The following is a 14,695-nucleotide window of genomic DNA, read 5'->3' on the forward strand; positions in this document are numbered from 1 at the left end:
ACAAATAAGGAATAGAAGTGAAGGGGCTGTGTGATATTTGATAAAAACTCTTGGGTTTTTTGTTTAATTTTCTATGGATTTTGTCAACTGGGGCATAGTTTTGTTGTTAACACACACACATTTGTTTTTAACCACAGGGAGAAATAAAATTTGGAAATAGCTAGTATAACATTGAGCATTTGAAGAATAGGCCAATCCATATTCTCAGTACCAATGATTAAAAAAAATGATTAGTAAGACTAATTGTTTTAGTCAGCTTTCTTTGCTGCTGTGAATAAAAAGACCTGACCAGGAAAACTGTAGAGGAGGAAAGGTTTATTTAGGGGCACAGGGTTTCAGAGGTCTTAGTCCTTGGAGGGCCAGCTTCATTTCTTCAGGCTTGAAATGAGGCTGAACATCATGGTGAAAGAATGTGGCACAGAGAAGCAGCTCCTAGGATGATCAGAAAACAGAGAAAGAGAGAGAAGCCACTGAACAGATACAGATATATTCCCAAAGCAACTCCCCAATTCTCTCCTCCTCTAGCCATACCCTACCACTTCAGTTACCACTTAGTTAATCCCTATCAGGGAATTAAATCACTGATTGGGTTAAGACTTTTATTTCTCCTCTGAACCTTCTTGCATTGTCTCACATGTGAGCTGTTGGGGGACACCTCACATCCAAACCATAATACTAATAGAACCCAAAGCACATACATAAACCCTAAGTAAATATCTCTCTGGATGACATCAAATAAAAATTACTGGAGGCCTTTTCTTCAGACCCAACTTCTGCATTAGCCTCCAACAAAATGGGTAACAATCAGAATGGAGCCACTCACAATGAAGTCCCACATTGCCAAACTAACTGGGATAGGAAGCTGGGGATACAAAAAAGATATACTGATTCTTAAAGGAAGTTCCCAGGAGCCACTAAAATGCAGGAGACATCCGTGAACCACTGAAATGCAAGAAAGTGCTCATAAACAGTACAACTTCTGATCAACACAGTTTATGACCTTGGCCTGCACCCTTGACCCCTATTCTTGTCTGCAAAAGTAACAAAAGGGCAATGGATAAGGGAGGGGGGACTGGCATGAAATTGCTTAACCCCTCCTCAGTTTAACCTCTAGTCCAGCCACTAGCCAACCCTTCCTCTAAAAAACCCCAAACCAACAGGTTGCTGGGTTTTTTTTTGTCTGTTTTTTTTTTTTTTTTTTGAGGCACTGTGTTGGGGATGGGTACCCAGGATTGAACCCAGGGTTGCTTAATCACTGAGCCAAGTCCCCAGCTAAATTGCCAAGGCTAGCTCTGGACTCATGATCCTCCAGCCTCAATCTCCGAAGCCACTTGGACCATAGGCATGTGACACCAACCTGGCAAGGTTTGCTGCTTCTTATTAAGATAGCACATGTTCTTCTTTGCGTGTGCTTTCACATTCCTAAGTGAACCTCTGTCTAGGCCTGATTGGCACATGCTCAATTTCTTTGCTTTTACTTCTGCCAAGAACCCTGCTGGTCCTGAGTCCAATTCCCCTTCTTTCTGGGAACCCCTGGGATCCTTCTTTAGAGACACCTCTTCTGTGACAAAACTAGAGGTTTATTTTCCTTCCCAAGAAATTAGTATTAGAGATTACTGTCAATTTCCTAAACAGGTCGGTTTCAGTTGCCATAATAATAAATGCCTTTTGCCTTAATCCTTATACAAAAACAGGTCATTTGAAGTAATCTGCTGTTAATCAATTGTTTTTCTATTACTCTGTCCCTTTGTCCCCATGTAGAGAAAAGTAACTCTGAAATGAACAATTTACCTTGTTTATTTATTTATTCCACTTTCATCCTATCTACCCAAGAAAATCGTCTCTGATGGATTCTTTGGAACATTTATGTTATTATTTTATTTTGCAATGAAGTGTTGTCTGATTCTATAGTTGAAAATAAAATCAATCAAGATGTTAAAACTCAATTGCTGTAATTTTGTCCTTTGACAAATGTTAATAAGAAGATAGATTTAATTTCATTTCCTTTAGGTCAGCATTACTTGGAATGAGAATCCTAACTAAGAATAGCCAATATTTATTCTCTCTCTCTCACTCTATCTGTGCGTGCGTGTGTGTGTGTGTGTGTGTGTGTGTGTGTGTGTGTATCTGTGTGCTGTTTTGCTTTTGCTTTTGATGATGCTTGGGGAACCCAAGATCTCATGTATGCTGGGCAAAGTATTCTATCACTGAATGACAGCCCCAGTCTTATTCTACCATCTTAGAAAAATTCCTTAATCTTTCTGTGTCTCAGTTTCTTCATATACTATGTAGTCTTTCGTTTTATTTACTTACCTCCTGCTCTCTCCTCTACCAATCTGGCTTCTTTCTTTCTCTCCATGATGCTGAAATTTACTGGGAAAAGTTGGAAGATGTAAATTACTTGAACCACTGTGTATTTAATACTAAGCAAAAACTATGGAGAACCATAAAAGTATGGGAGTCACCTGTTCCTCAATAACCATACTGTTTGCCTTGTAGTTAGTACTTTACACAGATATGAAAAAAAGTTACAAAATAATTGCAAAGGGTATATGTATTAGTTTGTGTTCATTGGTATAAGGTGGCATGATTGAGGAAAAATTTTAGAAAAACGATGTTTTAAAACAATGTTAAGGACACATTGGAGACAGTTTTGGTGGTATGTGCCTATAATCCCAGCGACTTGGAAAGCCGAGGCAAGAGGATAGCGAGTTCAAAGTCAGCCTCAGCAACTTAGAGAGGCCTAGGCAACTTAGTGAGACCTTGTCTCAGAATAAAAATACATAAAGTGGGCTGGGAAATTTTAGCCCTCCTGGTTTAATCCCTGCAATAAATAAATAAATAAATAAATAAATAAATAAATAAATAAATAAAACATTGTGTTTAGAGCAGCATGATGGAAAGTATAAATTTTAACATTCAGGGAACAGGGATCAATTCTGTACCAATGCATGGAGGAAAGATGAAATTTGCTGCTGAATTAGAGGGCTGGTATTTGAATTTGATATAGCTTATAGGTATAAAAAAATTAGGCTAGGAAGTTGTACTCTACAAAAATTGGTGTTAATTTTTTATGTTGTTTTTTTCATTGCTTTGAAGACATATAAAGGATTTTATATCAGGAGGCACAACAGCAGGCTAATTGATCCAATACAAGTGCATTTCATAATCAATTCTGTTTCCTCATTTGAATGAGAAAACTTCAAAATGTGATAGGTTCAAACACCAGTTTGCATCCAGTATCAAATTTCACCACATACTCTCCTTCTCTGTAGAGCTTCCCATCTTTTAAAGGAATCACAATGGGCTGTAAAGACACGAGGTGGGAGGGAAAGGGAGAGAAAAGGGGAATTGCATGGAAATGGAAAGAGACCCTCATTGTTATAAAAAACTACATGTAAGAGGTTGTGAGGGGAATTGGAAAAAAAAAAAAACAAGGAGAGAAACGAATTACAGTAGATGGGATAGAAAGAGAAGATGGGGGGAGGGGGATAGTAGAGGATAGGAAAGGTAGCAGAATACAGCAGTTACTAGTATGGCATTATGTAAAAATGTGTATGTGTAACCAATGTGATTCTGCAATCTGTATTTGGGGTAAAAATGGGAGTTCATAACTCACTTGAAACTAATGTTTGAAATATGATATGTCAAGAGCTTTGTAATGTTTTGAACAACCAATAAAAAAAAAAAGAGAGGTTACAGTTTCACCTGCAATGAAATAGAAAATGTCATTACTAAGGCTGAAATCCCTGAAACTGTGATGTGGAAGCTGATAAGGATATAGGAAGCAATTTTAGAAAATCTACATAAGCTCCTGAACCTTTGGGATTTTAACTAATTTATTTTCATTTTTGATTTAATGTTTTACACTCTGATTTATATTTGAAAGAGTTGTCTGTATCAATTCATAGTCATTTTAGATTTTTAAATAAATTTTGTGCTGTCATATTTCACCTGTAGTGGTTGCCTCGTATCCAAAAATTGTATGATAATTAAGTCAGAATCAAATTTCCTGATAGGAAAGAGTTGATTTCAGTACAAAGCCAAACCTGTTGCATCAAAGTTTGCTTCATACAAATTAACATGATTTATGAAATTAAGCCTTTTTCCTTATAAATATATATAGGCAATGCTAGATACTCCAAGAATAGTGTTAATTTTCCTTGTGATTGTCATGAGCTTTTTAAATTTTGTTTTGTTTTTTTGGGGGGAAAATTGATTATACTACAAAACATTTTGGTGGTTAAACAAACCAAACCAAAAACAAAACCAAAAAAATTTCCCTTGGCTTCTGAGGGAAGGAAGCCTTTCTCTTTTATTTAAGTTCTCTGAAGCAACCACCTATTTAGTCATGACTCATTATTCAAAGAGTTAAAATAGCAAAAGTTAAAATAGGAAAACATGGCAGGTTTTCTTCTTTTTAATAAAGAGCTAATGATAATACATTCAGTAAATGAATAGCTAGTTATGTCCTATAGCTCTGTAGAGCATTTTCCTCCCATGACCTAACTATCCCCCCATATATATAAATGTGTGTGTGTGTGTGTGTGTGTGTGTGTGTGTGTGTGTGTGTACTTTTTATTCTTTTTTTTTAATTTTTGGAGGGAGGAGGCACCAGGGATTTAACCCAGGGTTGCTGAAACACTGAGCCACATCCCTACCCCTTTTTATTTTGTCTTTTGAGACAGGGCCTTGCTAAGTTGCTGAGGCTAGCTTTGAACTTGTGATCCTCTTGTCTCAGCCGGCCGAGCTACTGGGATTATAGGTGTTTGACACCATGCCTGGCTTAGACTACTGCATTTAACTCAGTAATCATAATATTCACTGTGTCTTGAGAAATATCACTCTATAAATGTTGGCATGATTGTTTTATAAATTCTTAGGCTACATCTCTAGCTATAATATCTCATAAAATGACCATACTCCTTTGCTTAAGCAGAAAGTTAATAATATGTGTTGTTCAAAACTGTTCTTGGCTCTTTTTGACTTAATGGGTTGACTCCTTTTGGGCTTTCCCAGATTTTGATTGTGGGTTGTTTCAGGATAAGTAAGGATTTCTGCTTATTAGAAGTGACTTGGAGTTTTTAGGCCAGTGTTTTGAGCATTTAGTAAAGTAAGTGCTAAAATACTTTGTTGTTATTTTTATTTTATATACAGATATCTCTTGGGCTTCTTAAAATATTTGCTACTGCTCAGTTACTTGTATTTGGAAAAGCCCTGTCATAGCTGTGGATTTGTCTCAAAAAAGCCAAATCTTTTATCCCATTGAAAACAACCCATTTATGTTACGAGTTGTTTTTTACTCATAAAATTTTCTTTTCTTTCTCTTATAGTCAGCAATCAGCAGAGGACCTCGCAAGGGTACCTGCCAATTCCACTAGCAATATCTTGAACAGACTATTGGTCAGTTATGATCCTAGGATAAGACCAAATTTCAAAGGTTTGTTGCCGGCCTGCCTCTAAAAAGAACCTCTTCATTCTTTATAAGTTTAAAAATACATTTTTGTGATATACAAAACAATATGAATTCAAATTGACATATAACTGTACTGTTATATGCTTTCAAGTTCAGAGCAATTTAATGCCTGGCATAGTCAATGATAAGCAATTTTAAGAGTTTAATATGGTTCTTAGTTTAAGAAAATAAAAAATGATGTACCGTGAATAGGCTAACCCATATAATGGATTTTTTAAGTAATAATGGATTTTCTAAGATTTTTCTGTGTATTCTTAACTTTAGTGGTTAAAAATTTTTAAGTTGCATTCAGCTCTGGATTTCATTTACAGACACAAAAGTTATAATTTGTAGAACAATCATTTACCCACTTAGAGAAAAAGAGCAGTTCTGATATTTACTTAAGTTCTCTTTTACTTTTGTGTTTCACATTGATTAAAAAAAAATCTCTTTTTGCTGAAAAAAAAATGGCCATATGGTTTTTAAAACATGTTAACTTTATGAATAAAAGTGACTACACGTTCTACCAGAGATTATTTTTATTCCAACAGAATATTATCATTTATTACACATTTCAAGAACAAAAACTCTACTTCAATAAGTAAAAGTCATGAGTAGATTGTATATTTGTATACTCACCCCAACATTTTTTCTTTAATCCTCTTGATGAATTAGGGAAAACTATGTGGAAAAAAAATTTCCTCTGGAAAACTATAATTCTTATTGTTGGTTAAGGACAGGTATTAATGTAGATCAGATTAACATTATAAGGCTTGATATTTTTTTTCTCCTTTGCAGAAAAATGGTCTGCAGCTGCTTCTAGTCAAGTGAAGTTATACAACTATGTTGTAAAAACAGGGGGTTTTGTTCATTACCAGAACCTACTCAGTTACTTTCAACAACAGCCATGGTCTGGGTTGTCACATGTCCACCATATATTGATTCCCCACCTGGTTTTCATCAGGCAGTGGTTATGTGGCTAAAAGGCTAAATTCACATTTTCTCTTTGATAGCCCAACCAGCAGTCACAATGATTTGAAAAAAAAAAGAGAAAGAGTTGCAACATTATACCTTAGTTCTCACTCCATGAACTTTCAAATTATTTTCAAACAGGTCAGTCAGAAATCTTTATAATGGTTCTGTTACACATCTTATTAACTTTGCATTTTCATGAATTAAAAATTAAACTATAGTCATTACAGGTAAAAGTTATTGAATAGTATTATGCCATTTGATTTAAAAATATGGAATAATTAGAAAAAATGAAAAATGAACTATTTTAAAAATGATTTTTTAAAAGAATAATTTGCATTTTCATAGAGCTAAATGCAGTAGTCCAATTGAAGCATTTTTTAAAAGTTAAACATATTTTCTAGAGTTTTGAAAATTAGGAGAAATATTTCTGAATATCAAACATTATAAAACACAACTCATTTTTATTTGTATTATGATCCCTACTTAGAAAAATATTTTAATATAAGTTGTGAACATATTATAGTAAGATCATAGATTTTACATCTCAGTGTGGATGAAAAAATACCATATCAGGAAGATTCTGATCAAGTTTTTTTTTAATAAATACTAAATATATTCTTAATTTTTATTCATAGGCATTCCTGTTGATGTGGTAGTGAACATTTTTATTAACAGTTTTGGATCCATTCAAGAGACAACAATGGTAAGATTATAGTTTAATATCTTTGTCAAAATTTTAGAGTAAGTACAATTATTTTAGAGTAAGTACAATTAATTTCAGTGTAATTACAATTATAACTGAAAAATAAGGAGTCATTGTAAGGAAAATATGTGTTCTTTCTCTTAGTATAAATATCTGAATTCCCAGGTTTTGTTAAGCTAATGACTATATACTTGTACAATTCAAATTTAACCTTAGTGTTGCACTGAAACTTAAAGTTTTGTGAAAATTCATGTATTCTTCTTGAAAAGCTATGACTTGCTATCATTTGGGAAAAGGATTTATGTAATAAAAACTCTTGAGCAACAGTTTTTTTTTTCTAAAATGTTTATATGTGTGAGCCTCCAAAAACGCTTTACATATTCACAGTTTTTTCTTGCAGTTTCCTGGAGGAGAAACTTTGTTTACTCTGATATGCTAATTTAGTGATGTGTGGAGCTGGGAACTGTGAGAAGCAAAGAGGAAAATTAATTTTCATAAAATAGGTACCAGAACTCTCTGAAAAGATAGAGAACCAAGGCAAAAAGGCAATGGAAAGACAGCTGAAGGGTGGGAAATAGTGACTAGGCTACCTCCTCTCTTGGAGAAAATGGAGAAGAAAGTTTTGGGAGAATGCCCTTTGCCCATGATGATTTAGATTTTAGGGACAAAGACCTCTATGTTTCCTGAATGTTGTGTAATATAATTACCTCTAAGTTCTTAAAAGATATTCTAAGTATTGTCTACTTGCCCTTCAAGGTTTTAGAACATTAGATCTATTCCCTTTTTGACAAAATGATGTGCAGGTAGGATACTTGAGGTGAAAGAAGGAAGACCCAAAGGTTTTTTTGTTTGATCATTTGAGATACTTAGATTTTGTACATTAAGTAGTCATACCAGTTTGGATAGTAAGGCTAGTAAAAAATGGTTAGAGTACAGTATAATCTTTCCAGGAGTATTGTGAACTAGAGAAAGAATGATTTAAAATATTTACTTCTTTATTCCTAGTAGAAGCATAGTGATTATATGTTGTATTTAACTTGTGATACTCATCAGTATATCTAATTGTGATATGAATGTTATTTTTAATTTTTATTTTGTAGGAGCATATATATAAGTCCCCAAAGAATTGCTATTCTTGGATACTATGGAGATACATTTAGAGAATTATTTAAAAGAAGATTTTGGGATCAAATCCAAAGTTCACCTCCAGTGACTTTTTTGTTCATTTAAACGATATAGATCTACATTATTGATCATTAGAAGACTTCTTTGAAATAAGATATAACTGCCATATATCATTGAGGAGATTAGCATAGCACTTGTTAATTGAAAACGTGCTTAGTCTGTATAAGCACATTTCTATGTGATAGTAAGAGATAACATTTCCTAAAGGCATAGTTTTAAGTACATCAGTACATCTGTTTGATTTCCATGCTCCTCCCTGAACCCTGGACATCTTGCATGCCACCACTTACACCAATCTCAAACACAACTACAGAGATGTTATGTCCTCTTGGGAATATCCCCACTGTTTACCTTGGTTGCCTCTGGAATCATATCTAAGGTGCAGCTAATGCCAGGATCATTTTTCTTGTTTAAATTTATTCACATGAGTCAGAGCCCAGCATGTGTCATTAATGTATTTATACTTTTATAAATATGGAATACCTTCTAAGTATGAGGGACCTAAACTTCTCTAGGTCCCATGAGCAATTATGTGACTATTGAGTTGAATACACCTGGGAGAACAGAATATTAGAAAAGGAAGGACTTTTTACAGATTGAGGATTGTAATAAATATTTCATCATTTCTAATAATCTTATTCTCCTGTACAGACCCAATATAGTAGCTTTCGGGAAAAAAAAATTATTCCTGGGTTCAGATTCTCACCAAGGAAGCTTTGCCCATAATATTTAATCCCATCTCTAGTGAGCTCTTATCTTCTAAGCAGATCCCATTATGGCTATTTTACTCATTTTGACCTAGTTTTAATCCATCTCTTTCATCTCTAATTATTTTTTTACTTAATTATGATACCTTATATACTGTAATATATTTTTTGTGTATATTCCTTTAATTCCCTAATGGACTATAAACCTCTTAAAGTTAAAAGTAATATATTCTACTTTTCATTTTCCATAAAATATAGAAGATGGTAGACTATAGGTAATGAACACAAAAATAATTTTGTATATTAGCTAATATTGAATGAATAAATGAATGAATAATTTCTATTCTTGGCTTTTTTAAGTAAAAGGATTTGCAGAATAAATTTAAACACTAAATTAATTTTTAGCATTATTATAGAGTATTAATTTTTGAAATTTTGGAGGGAGGCCTTTCTCCAGAGGAGTTAAATTATTTATTTACTCTTTCTTTTGATCAGATAACCTGAATGAAAATTGGTCTGTTCTTCACCTCATGTTGGCAGACATAGCCTAAATGTTAGAATCAGAACTATAGTCATCAAATAGACTTAAATATTTTGCTGTATCCTAATTATTATATTTTTTGCTTTCAGTATGTTTACTTCATATACCTCTATAAAATTTCATAGACTTATCTTGTGAGGATGTCAGATTTTATAGATTTACTCCATAGATTTATTCAGCCTTGTTGCTTAATAGTTAGGAAAGGCACAAGTTGCAGGTATATAAATAGCATTAAAATGTCTTCTAAGGTAATAATGGATCTAGACAAAACTTGTTCTTCATGACTTGTTACAAACACTGATCAGAATCAACAGTGAAGACTCAAGAGAGCAGCTTAAAAGCACATTCATTCATGGGTAGAAATTATCATGAGAGGATGCCTTTAAAAACAAACAAATATGTACAAAATAGGTACAAAACCAAAAATGTATAAAAAATGTTCCTCAAAAAGAGGGATTGGATTTGTCTAAGAACAGGATATTTATTCATGGAAAAATAATGGTGGACAGTATGTGAGTTTCTATCAGATAGAACTGTGCTTGGGTCTGTTGTATATCTGTTGTGTTACACCTTAAACAAAGGGGAAACACTGCAAATTTAAAGCAATAGTATTTTGCCCGGCACAGTAACTATTCAGTGATAGTGACCCTATGCATTTGCAATGGTTACAGTATTTCCCAAGAGAATCTAACCTTAAAGAAAGTGCTGAAGAAAATAAACCAAACTATTTATGGGTTTAACAGTAGTCTCCTTGTATACTTGTGGCTCTATTTCTTAATAGCCTCCTAGAAATCTTCCTTAAAAGGATCATCTGAAATAATGAAAATCCTAACATTTTGGAAATTTCAATATTTTCACAACATTTTCCTCTCTAGTCCGACTTTGTTACCACAACAAACAGTTGCTTATTTGCTTATTCCAGAAAGCACAATGCAGAACACAGAGCCTGGGGGTAGATAGAACATTTAATTGCTACTAGTCAGGCAGCAGACAGAAATGGAACAATTTACAAAGGGAGAGGTGCAACTCCTTTCTCCATTGTTTAAAATTGATTATCAAACAACCAAGCACTCAAGGTAATCAACATTGACATTGTGGTCAAGAAATCTTAGCCAATTACATTTGGAAAAATTCCTTCCCACTTACTTATTGTTGTTTTGAATGCCAAAAAATGCTGGCTAAACTAAAAGTAATTCACACAATTCACAAATTGTCCTTGTGTAGTGGAGGAAACACTACAGCCATATTCATATTATTTATTTGCTTTCATATCTCTGTGGTTATAAGCTCCTTTAGCCTGATTTTTTTTGGGGGTACTGGGGATTGAATCCAGGGGCACTTAATCACTGAGTCACATCCTGACCCCCCCATCCCTTTTGATTTTTGATTTTGACACATGGTCTCACTAAATTGCTTACTGTCTTGCTAAATTGCTAAATTGTCTTGCTAAATTACTGTCTAGCTGACTTTGAACTTGTAATCCTCCTGCCTCAGACCCCTGAGCCTCTGGGATTACCGGTGTGTGCAACCACGCCATCCTTCCGCCCGTTTTATGGTCTCATTCTGTAGCTTTATAGTTCCGATTTCTTATATCTGTGTGTTCATTCACATTCTACTATATAAAATTTTTGTAAAGTATCAGTATTAATACTATAAGTGACATTTACTGACATTAATAGTAGGATCACCCAAATTATCACATAGGTGTTACCATCACAACTCAAAGTTACTAGAACAGTGACTTCTAATTTTATCAGCTTTTGTGGTGCTATTTGTGACAAATGAAGTAGGTGCATTCAAGACTCTGAGAAGAAATGATTTGTTAGACTCTTGGTGGCATCTGCTCTATGCTTACAATATTTGTTGATTTTTCTATTCATTTCCTACACTGACTTGAGCCAGTGGGATTTTCATAAATGAAAATATGAACTATTGCACTCATGGGGAAAAATTGGGCATTATGGTTTATTGTAATAATCTATACACAGGCACTTTGTCTCATCAGAAATACATAAGAGCTCTTTCATAGAAATAAAAGGCTGTTTATGCAATCCATTTTCTTTCTTTAGTTTAGGCATGCTTTGTAATTATATTGAATTATTATTGCACTACAATTCATGATCCTGCCAGTCTTTCTGTGCCTTTTCGCTGCATGACTTTTTGTTTGTTTTAATAATAGACTTCAACTCATTTTGGGCAACACAGCTGTGCTTGTCAAGAAAAAAAATCATATTTGAGATCAGCTTAAAGAGCTCATTTCAAGTTCTTTGCAATTGCTCATCTTTGTTGTTGCAAAACAGTGTTTCTTTGTGTATATATATTTAAAATCTTTTCCTTAAAACATGTCTTAGTTTAATATTCTTTATATTTTGTTCATTTTGCTATGAATTTTTAGCATGGTTTCATTTACTATAGAATGATATTAGACATATTTTCCCAGTTTTTAAAACATTTCTTCTAGTAAATTTTATTTTAAATCTCAGATATAAAATCATAAAGCTTAAAATGACTTTATATTCATTTTTCTTCATATTATTCATCTTCAGGAATTATATACTATGGTAGGCTGAATAATGGTCCTGCAAAGATATCCATATCCTAACCACCAGAACTTATGGCTATGGCGTTTTTCATAGTCAGAGAGACATGGCAGATGTGATTCAATTAAGAACAGGGGAAATTATTCTGGTTCATCCAAGTGGGCCCACTTGTAATCACAGAGGCCCTAATAAGAAAGACACAAGAAGATCCAAGGCAGTAACAGTTGTTGTGATGAAGGAATCATAAAGGTGGAATGGTGTGAGGAGGGGACCACAGGTCAAAGGATTCAGGTAGAATTCTCTCGAAGATGAAAAGAGCCAGGAAATAGATTCTTTACTCAAAGCCTATGCAAAAACCAGATCTGTGCAAAGATACCTTACATTTAGCCCATGGAAATGGATTTTGGTCTTCTGAACTACAGAATATAAGATAATAAATTTGTAGTGTTTTAATTCACTAAGGTTTTGGTAATTTTGTTACAGCAGCAGTCAGAAATTAATATATATGCTGAGAGCAATTTTTAATAATTTTTTTCTCCCAAATTCTCCTGGATAGGTGTCCTATTATATATAACCTTCTTCCTAGTCCTGCAGCAGGGTTTTCTGATCGTATCTAACTGTTTCCATACATGGAAATGTCAGACTAATCAGTTTTTCTTTAGTAATTACTAAGCACTCTCTTTAAAGTTAATTCTCTAAGAAATTAAAAAAGAATAGATGTTTTGAGTAGTTAAAAATACTGCATTCCTATCTCTTTATCAAAGTTTTATTTTCTGGTATATCTGAAATTGAAAAATAACGTAATTTTTATGGGTACTTTTATCTGTATCTTCTTTCTCCTACTTCTATTATTCAAGAGCATTGATAACTAAACTTCCTAAGTTAGAGTACTGTGTTAGTTAATGAGGAAGGATGAGAAATGCACATTGCATTTTTTCTTTTGAGTAATTATTTTATTAACTGTTTCCAATAGTTGTTATCAATAGATAGGTAGGTGAAACATGAAATTAATAGTTTGAAGATGCTAAACTTCTAACCTGTTAAAATATCACAAAAGTCTTTTCTTTATTCAAATATTGTTACATGAATGTTGATCACTTTCTGCACACTCAGTCCTATCAGGTCACTACTTACTATGGTCTCTTTGTGTCCCTCCAAATTTCATATCTTGAAATCCAATCTTTCATGCAATAGTATTACCAGGAGCCACGTGAACGGGATTAGTGCCCTCAATTCAGAAGCTAGAGGGAACTTGTTTGCGCTTTTCACCATATGAGGATACATACAGAAAGTGCCATCTATGAACAATAGCTTTCACTAGACGTTGACTTTGGACTTCTCAGCCTTTAGAACTGTGAGCAATAATTTCACTTATAAATGACCCAGTCTAAAGTATTTTGTTATCATAGCAGGAATACAACTAACACCTACATACAGGGTATTTACAGTCTAGTGTGGCATATTGGCACTACCTGAGACACTCTTAACAAAAAATGAGTTATAAGCATAGGTGTATAAAAATGTGAATATTTGTAAGGTGATATTAAGTCATATTTAACTGAAAACTTTAAAAGTGATATTTTGAGAAAAATTGCTAAAATATCACTTAAGAGATTTTACTGGCATTTTTGTTAACTTATAATTCTTGTGTAAAACTTTGAACCTCACTAAAGTCTAAATTTTAAATCTTTTCAAATCAGGCTTGTAATAGCTCAGTTGACAGAACTCTAATTATAATGCTGCCAGATGCTGTGAGATGCTCATCACTTTTATTTTCTTAAATGCTAATTTTTTATCATAAAGTAGAGAAAATAAAATGAGTTGATGATTTTGTATGTAAGAGTTAGATAAAAATGACATCCAGCAGAGCTAGCCTAACTGCATTACAAAATATAGATAAAAAGTTCTTAGTAGTCAAATGCCATTAATGAAATTTAACCAGTTTTACTGTCTTGTTATGAAATGTTTTATTGCCTTGAAGAAAGAATTTAATTTGGTTGTTAATTGATACTGAAAAATTTGGAGAACATCCATTTTCCAGATAATGACTAATAGTGTGCCATTTGGAATGAACAATGAATAGTATTTGTCACCAAGCACTTTAAAAACAATTAAGTAATTTCCCACTGATAAAAAGCAGTCTGTTTCTGATGGGGAATTTGTTCATTGAAAAATAAATAACAGAGCTATAATTATTGTGATTGAATAATTGAAAATGAAAATAAATGTTTCAAAGATAGTTATCTTAATATAAAGCATTTACAATGCCAATAAGTAGCAATTATTTGGAAATTCTCATTAAACATTAACCAAAGCATACTAACTAATGAGCTTTTTCCTTTTAATGAATGTTGAACCCAAAATATTAATTTAAGTTATGAAATTTTATCACATTCTTAGAAGACCTGTAAACTTACTGTAACTTGTATTGAAACATGATGGTCTGTAGCTACAAAAGTAATAGAAAAGTATATTTGTAGTTCTTTCAAAATAAAACAGTAAAACATAGCCAAGAATGATACAATGAGTAAGGCTAGGAAGCAGGTGATCTCCAGTTTTTGGTGATGCTCATTGGAATATGACTCTGAA

This window comes from Urocitellus parryii, chromosome 10 (genome assembly GCF_045843805.1).
Source record: "Urocitellus parryii isolate mUroPar1 chromosome 10, mUroPar1.hap1, whole genome shotgun sequence".
Classification (NCBI taxonomy): Eukaryota; Metazoa; Chordata; class Mammalia; order Rodentia; family Sciuridae; genus Urocitellus; species Urocitellus parryii.